At 39.8% G+C, this 8,630-nt stretch overlaps 1 non-coding gene across 1 annotated transcript; it reads right to left on the minus strand.

The window, feature by feature from the left end:
• Positions 1 to 5,181: 5,181 nt before the first annotated feature.
• On the minus strand, positions 5,182 to 5,285 carry LOC119471036. Its single transcript, XR_005200026.1, has one exon. It is a non-coding gene; the product is annotated as a U6 spliceosomal RNA (small nuclear RNA).
• Positions 5,286 to 8,630: the final 3,345 nt, after the last annotated feature.

Genomic DNA, 8,630 nt, shown 5'->3' on the forward strand with positions numbered 1-8,630 from the left:
TCTGGGAAGCTTACAATCATGGTGGAAGGCAAAGGAAGGAGAAGTACACACAGCATGTGGGTGGAGCAAGAGCAAGAGAGAGGGGGAGGTATATTAGTCAGGATTCTCTAGAGGGACAGAAGTAATAGGATAAATGTATGTATAAAGATTAGTTTATTAAGCAGCGTTGACTCACACGATCACAAGGTGACCCACAACAGGCCATTTGCAAGCTGAGGAGCAAGGAAGTCAGTCCAAGTCCCAAAACCTCAAAAGTAGGGGAGCTGACAGTGCAGCCTTCAGTCTGCAGTCCTAGGTCCAAGAGTTCCAAAGATGAAGAACTTGAAGTCTGACGTTCAAGGGCAGGAAGCACCCATCACAGAAGAAAGACGAAGGCCAGAAGATTAAGTCAGTCTAGGTCTTCCACGTTCCTCTGCCTGCTTTTATCCTAGCTGAGCTGGCAGCTAATTAGATGGTGCCCACCAGATTAAGGGTGGGTCTGCTTCTCCCAGTCCACTGACTCAAATGTTAATAATTTTTGGCAACACACCTCACAGACACACCTAGAAACGATACTTTTCATCCTTCAATCCAATCAAGTTGATGCTCAATGTTAACCATCACACGAGGTGCTGCACACTTTTAAACAACCAGATATCATGAGAACCCACTCACTATCATGAGGACAATACCAAGGAGGATGGTACTAGACTGTTTATGAAAAGTCACCTCCCATCAAGCGCCACCTCCAACATTGGGAATTACAATTTGACATATTTGTGCAGGAAGACAGATGCAAACCATATCACCTCTCCTCTCCAACTTACATGAAAACCATTTTCTTCCAGATTAGGTGTGCTCCAGATTACTTGAAGAATTTCAAAGCATGCCCATGGTTTCTCAAGGCAGACATATGTTTTTACATAGAGGGCTTCAGTGAGTCTATAATAGCAGAAAGACTGAGGAAATAGAATTTTTTTTTAGGTTAAATCCATTAATACTGTGGGAGCCAATGGTGGCAATGAGTAAGGAAGACAGAACTGTGCAAGGTCAGCGATCAAACATGATCAAATCATGCTGCTACAGACCACTGTTCCCCAGAGTTAGAAAGCCAAGCTAAAAATATGACTTCTTAGCTCTCTGCACCTCCAGTGTATTCATTGCACAGTCTATAACTGCAGGTAAAATTCTACTATGCCAAACTTAAAGTGGTGAGAAGGACACCCCCTGCCATTTCATACTGTGCAATGGCAGGTTAAGGCTTAGCATAGACCAGCACAAAAAAGAGCCATTTGCAGATTCTTCATATACATATCCTCTTCTTTGCCCCCTCTCACGTAGATCATAAGGGGAAATGATAGCCAGGTATATAAGATTTACTTCTCTGGGTCCAATTTTTAAAATCTGCCAATATTTAGTTTTATAAGCTAGCCAGTTGCTCCTCTGAACATAGATTTCTGTTCTGTTAAGTCAAACTAATAATTCGTATGTCTCATGCATTAGGATTAAATGAAAATATTACAGATGAAATCTGTAGAAAACTTCCTCACACACAAAATCTGCTCAGAAATGGTCTGGTCCTAATGACATTATTGTGTTTGTTCAGCATTCAGAGAGAAAGCAGAATGCAAATGCATAGGTCTTGAAGTCAGAAGATTGCTTGACAAAACGACCATAGGAAAGACCTCAAGATTTTCTGGGTTTAGATTTCTTTATCTGTACAATGAAAGTGATGTTCTCTATGTGTTTTTGCTTTATATTTTAAGTTTAAATGAGACAGCTGGACAATGTTCATACTGTAAAGCAGCATACCAATGGCTGATAAGGAAAGGGCTTTGAGGTGGGAGCACTCTACATCTCAGAATTATCTCTACATTAATAGCATAAAATTCAAATTCCCTAATCTGAAGGATGAGAAGTTCTAGGAGACAATCAGATGTAGTAGCAGGCATGTATTTTTACTGAAAATACTTATTTCCCAGGTAATACTAAAATTTCCTTCTCAGTCAGAACTATCTCACAAAGTGCACAAAGATATATTATTATAAGAACAAGTGAGGTATAAATAATAGCGTTATCATTAATTTCAAGTCATCTGCATATATTATTTGGTAAATTATAAAGTAGAAGTTATTTTCCCTATATTTAAGATAAAATATTTTTAAAGCTATGCAACTGTTTTAAAAGAAGATAAATAGATATCATGGAGCTTGAAGTCAGAACGAGGCCTGTCTCTCTGTATCCATCCTAACTCATAGTCCATTGGCTGATCTCTAAGACCAAAGGCTCAAGGTGGAGGCTCCATCGCACCTAACTTTATGCATGATTTTAGGTGAATCACAGTTTTACATGTCAGTTTTCTAATCTGGCTAAGGGATATATTGATGAATATACAATATAGAACATTTCAATATAACAATATTTAATTTCCAGCAGTTGGCTACATGACAAATCTTATTAGTCCAAATTTTGAATTTTACTCCACAGATAATATAGACCTGTTTCTTTGATCATAACATTGTAAGAGAGTAATAATGAAACATTAAAGGAAACCCTAGGAGATTAAGGCATATTCTGAAACTTGTGAGCTCAATGTCTAAAAACTGCCCTAGAAACACATCAGTAGTATTCTGTAGGACATATATGGGTGGTGGACACATCATATAAATTACATAAATCGTAAAACGTAACTTAAAATTAATTATTTAACAATTTAAATACAACACTTAGTAAGCAATAGAACATTAAAATCAAAGATAAACTATAAGAATCATCTCATGGAGAAACTAAAAAATGAATACTTTAGAAAGTCATCACAGATGGCCATCCCCTCCCTGGACATACCTCTTACTCCTCTTATCAATTTCTTCTTTTCTTGAGTCTTTACTGGCTGATGACTTGTTGCAACTAATATAAAAGTGGCAGAAATGACTCTGTGGACTCCAAGGCTTAGCCTTTTAGAGTCATGGAAGATTAATTTTTTTGACCTTCTTGATGCCCAGCTATCTTGCAAAGAAAATTCAAGCCATCCTGAAGAAGAGAGGTTACATGGAGAAACCTGTGAGGATAGAAGTCATATGGGGAGAGCATTCCCATGGACAGTAGAGATTCCCTAACTGACAGCTAGCACCAACGCCCAGACAGCTGAGAGAAACCAGCCACCAAATGAATGCAAAGCCACTTGAATGACCATAGCAGATACACTGTGTGCTATGTTCTAAATGTTTATGTTTCCCTCAAAATTCATATATTAAAATCTAATCCCTAATATGATCATATTTAGATGTGAGGTCTTTGGAAGGTGATTAGGCCAAATGAGATTCCTTCTGTTATAAAAGAAGTCTCTGAGAGCTGTCTTGCCCCTTTTACTATGGGAGGAGACTGCATGAAGTTGCCATCTGTGAAGCAGAGAGGGAACCTCACTAAACACTAAATATGCTGGTACTATCATATTGGACTTCCCAGCCTCTAGCGCTCTAAGAAATAAATTTCTGTTATTATAAGTTACCCAGTCTAAAATATTTTGTCATAGCAGCCTGAAAAGATCAAGACACTTTGTGGGACAGAAGAGCCACATAATCAATCTACAGCATGATTAGAAAAAGTAAATTATTGCTGTTTTAAACTATCGAGTTTTAGGGTAGTTTGCTATATAGAAAAAGTGACTAAAGTTAAACCTGCAATCAAGGTACTACTTTTGTGCTATGAGGTGGGATAAGCTAGCAGGTGTGTATGTGTCTAGCTGATGGGAGGCAGATGTCCTCAGACTTTCCCTGATGCTGTTCTATAGAGTCTCCTGGTACCATTGATGAATACATAACTGATCTGTTCAGCAAATGGCTACAGCTTGTTTATATGCCTTGAAAATGTTCTGATTAGCCTTGTCTTTGATGTTTGCAAAAGTTGTAAATATAAGCTGGCTGTAGTTCACTCCATAGGACTTCTGATTAAAGTTATATAGCAATCAACTCCCTCAAAGTCCATCATATGTTTGAATCTTATTTAACTCTACACTTATCCCCTAGATTAAAACTGCTACATAGACACTTGGAGAAAATGCTTCACTTGTTCCTTAACAAAACTGATGTGAGGCAATCGAGTCACTGAAGGGAACATAGAGCAGATCATGTAATAGGATTCAATTCTATATGAAATATTGGGCTAAGGGATAAATGGAATTTCAAAACCAGACTCAATGCTCTATCCTTAGTGTCACTTCTATGCAGAGAGGAGAGGACCAAGAAAACACGTAGAATTAGCTTCTCTAATTCAGACTTCTCAAATAAACCATTTTCATATATTATTAATTTAAAAAATGTTTTTTATTTCTTCTAAAAAATGCAATACATGTGCAGAACGTGCATGTTTGTTACAAAGGTATACATGTGCCATGGATGTTTGCTGCACCTATTGACCAATTCTCTAAGTTCTCACCCCGCATTCCCCAACAGGCCCTGGTATGTGTTGTTCCTCTCTCTGTGTCCATGTATTCTCACTGTTCAGCTCTCACTTATGAATGCGAACATGCAGTGTTTGGTTTTCTGTTCCAGTGTTAGTTTGCTAAGGATGATGGCTTCCAGCTTCATCTATGTCCCTGCAAAGGACATAATCTCATTTCTTTTTATGGCTGCATAGTATTCCATGGTATAATGTACCATATTTGCTTTATCCAGTTTATCATTGATGGCCATTTGGGCTGGTTCCATGTCTTTGCCATTGTAAATGGTACTGCAACAAACATATGTGTGCATGTGTCTTTATAGTAGAATGATTTATAATCCTTTGGGTGTACATGCAGTAATAAGATTGCTGGGTCAAATGGTGTTTCTGATTCTATATCCTCAAGGAATTGCCACACTATCTTCCACAATGATTGAACTAATTTATATTCCCACCAACAGTGGAAAAGCCTTCCTATTTCTCCACATCCTTGCCAGCACCTATTGTTTCCTGACTTTTTAATAATCGCCATTCTGACTGGCATGAAATAGTATCCCATTGTGGTTTCAATTTGGATTTCTCTGATCAGTGATGTTGAGCTTTTCTGCATATGTTTGTTAGCTGTGTAAATGTCTTAATTTGAGAAGTATCTGTTGATATCCCTTGCCCACTTTTTGATGGGGTTGTTTTTTTCCTGTAAATTTGTTTAAGTTTATTGTAGATTCTGGGTATTAGACCTTTGTCAGGTGGATATATTGCAAAAAATGTATGGAGTGCTTCATGAATTTGCATGTCATCCTTGCACAGGGGTCATGCTAATCTCTGTATCATTCCAATTTTAGTATATGTGCTGCCAAAGCAAGCACTTATTAATAATTTTATATTGCTGTGTAACACGTTTCCATAAAGTTATTGTCTTGAAACAAGGTAAATTTAGTCAAGTAAAGCTTAGCTAGGCCTATGCTCAGGATGTCCTAAGGCTGGAATCAAGGCACTATCTGAGTTGTATTTCTTCTAGAGCTTAGAGTCTTTTTGTCTAAGTTCCTATAACTGGAAGAATTTAGCTCCTTGTGGCTCTAGGACTGAGGTTCTTGCTTTCTTGTTGGCTGTCAGACAGGGTTGCTGTCAACAAGTAGAGGTCACCCAGAGTTCCCCAACACCTAACTCTCTCACAAGACTCATAACATAGTAGCTCATGTCTTCAAGGCCAGGAAGAGAATCTCTCAGTCCAGTTTGCTATGCTGGAGCCTTATGTGGCATACCATGGTCATGGGAGTGGCTGTCCTCAATTTGTCACATTTTATTGGCTAGAGGTAATCAGGTTCTACCTGTACTCAGGAGCAGGAGATTATGAAAAGCTATTACTTATTAGAGGCCATCTCAGAATGAAAATTGCTACCTGAACATTTGAAGGCCTTGAGTGTAGCTGAAAGAAATATGTCTTTCTCCTTAATTTTTTAAAATATTGAGGCATCCATTGAAAAGTTTTCAATAATTATTTTTTTCTGGGTCTTTTCAGATTAGTTCAAGTAGCTATATGAAGATGGATCTAAATAATGAAAGAGTAACTATGCATTGTGATGACTCCTGTCAACAAGAATTTTCCAGTGAAGATTGCATTTATTTGTACGGAGGCACATTTTAACTGGGCACCCATATTATGCTAGGCAATATCATGTAAAGAGCCATATTTAATCCTCACAGTGAGATGATGCTATTTTCACTTTCAGTTATAGAAAACAAGGCCCAGAAAAATAAACAATATCCTCCATCTGGATCATGCCTGCTGTAGGAACAGGAAGCAGGCTCTGCTCATGTCTGGGTATCTATTGCTTTCAGATCACAGACAATCAGTCATTGCTCATCACACAGCTGCTAAGTGGTGTGATCAGGACTGAAACCCAGTGCCTCTGACTTCAAAGCCTATGCTGCTCCACTTCACCACAGCATCCTTTTCACCAAAGTCAGGAATTCTCCCGTTTTGTCTTGGATCTCTATCAGCTGATCCTGGGTGGTCGTTGTTCATGTTACTCACCATCTGTGTTATCAGTAGGAATGCTTCCGGTATTACAGAAGGTGGACCATGCATCAGAAAACGGTTACAAAGTGGCAAAACTGACCTGACTGGAGATGTAGTCAGAGGGGAGGAAGGGAGGGTGGGGCAGGTCAAGGATGTGACCAGAAAGGCACTCACTGTGGGAGCAAAATATGAACACTCAGTGATCCTGATAAATAATATTTTAGTGCAATATTTTTAAAATGAAATTAAAAAAAATCCATGATGAAGAAAATATCAACATTGTAAATAAAGATGGATCTCACCCTGCACTTTCCAGGCTCATCTCACTCAACTTCATCCCCGTTACCTTGCAGCCCGGTGAGGAGACAGAAGCCAGAAAGAATGAGACCAGAGGAAAAAACGTCTCCTACTCCCATTTCCATGGGTTTCTAGGAACAGGATGAGGGACACCCAAGGGAATTCTCATCTGCAGAGAGCAGATTCCAGAGAAGTGACTATCATCTCTAGGAAAAGCACAGAAACTTGCCCATGGGAAGATCAGGACTCTGTTCTGTTCTGGACACCAGCACTAACTCACTGTGTGGTTTGGGACTAGCCCTTTTCTTTGGGCCTCAGTGTACTCATTTTTAAAATGGGAGTTTTTAAATGAATGCTCTCTGTGGTCCCTTCCAACTCAAACATTCTAGAAGGCTGTGGGCTAGCAGATCCCAGGGAGAATACTCTGTCTTTTGCTCTAGGTTGAACGTGCAGAATTCCAGAGAAAACTTTTCAGTGAGTCAAACATGGACATCTTCTGTCTATTGAACTTCTGGCCTCTTTTCTCTTTCCTTTGGTGGTCAGTGTGCCACAAGAAGAGGCTAGTGGTCAGTTTCTACTGGTCAGTTTCCTGGAAGGTTTCCACCCTTCCAGGTCCATGGAAGTGTGGCTGAAGCACTTAACTTTTTATAAGTCTAGAACATCAGAGCTGACAGTGTAACATTGGCCAGCTATGTCATAATCGGGTTTGTACTAAAGATAATAACTACTTCAATTAGCGGGGCATGGAGGCACACACCTTAGGTCCTTGGGAGGCTAGGTGAGATGATTACCTGATTCTGGGAGGTCAAGGCAATAGGGACCCATGATCTTGCCGCTGCACTCCAGCCTGGATGACAGAGTAAGACCCTGTCTCAAAAAAATCAATCAAACAAACACGCAAAGATAATTGCTGCTGTGTATGGATCTGTAATTGTGTAATAATATCTGAGAGGCAGTATATCATAGTGGTCTATCCCTGCACATAGCTGCTGGTATAGTGTTCTGTTTCTGCCTCTTACCAGACGCATTGGTCAGAGTGCAGCCAAGAGGCAGAGCACACAGATTATTTCAATCATCGGAATTTAATAGGAATTATTGTTAAAGAGGTATAAAGTTGTTACTCAGGTAACTGAAAGTGTAAGGAGAAAACTCGAAGGTATCACAGAGGTAGCAACTGCAGGACACATTACAGCCCCTACGACTGAGGGAACAAAATGAGTGTGAGATAGTCAAATCTTTGAACCTTAGTAGAGGGCCCCCTGAAGCAAATGCAGAGACCTCTGAGAAGATGGCTGGCTGGCTGGGGTTGTGTGTTGGAGGCACAAGATTGTGCTTCTCCTGCAAGTGGTAGAAAAACTGCAGTGGGTTCAGCTACCACAAGTGGAAAATATTGCTTCTGGCAGGGAGAACAAGGGTGACTGGGGGAACAGCAAGTGCACAGAAAGTGATGTGAGCGTCAGACAGTAAGGGGCGTGTCACTTCAGCCTTGTAGAGCATAATGGGAATCAAGTTAACAACGCAAAAATGTGCTTTGCTGAACCTCAGGCCCAGCCCCGCAAAGTAGCAGACAGAAGGGTGGGTTTAGAGCTGAGAGTCCATGACTTAATAACTGGCACACTAGCTACATGACCTTAAGCAAATCACCTGACCTTTCTGTGCACGCATTTACTCATCTGTGAAAAAGAAATAATAATGAAATCCTCTGAATAGGGTTGTTTATCAAGGTTAAATTAGTTAAGACACAAAGGTGCTTAAAACAGTTCCTTCAGTGCCCAATAAGCTACTGGGCACTTAAGTTAAAATAAGTACCCAATAAGATTCACCTGTGTGATGGTTACTTTTACTGTATCAACTTGACTGAGCTAAGAGCTGCCCAGATAGCTAGGCAGGTAAA

Source organism: Cebus imitator, unplaced genomic scaffold (genome assembly GCF_001604975.1).
Source record: "Cebus imitator isolate Cc_AM_T3 unplaced genomic scaffold, Cebus_imitator-1.0 Scaffold1, whole genome shotgun sequence".
NCBI classification, from domain to species: domain Eukaryota; kingdom Metazoa; phylum Chordata; class Mammalia; order Primates; family Cebidae; genus Cebus; species Cebus imitator.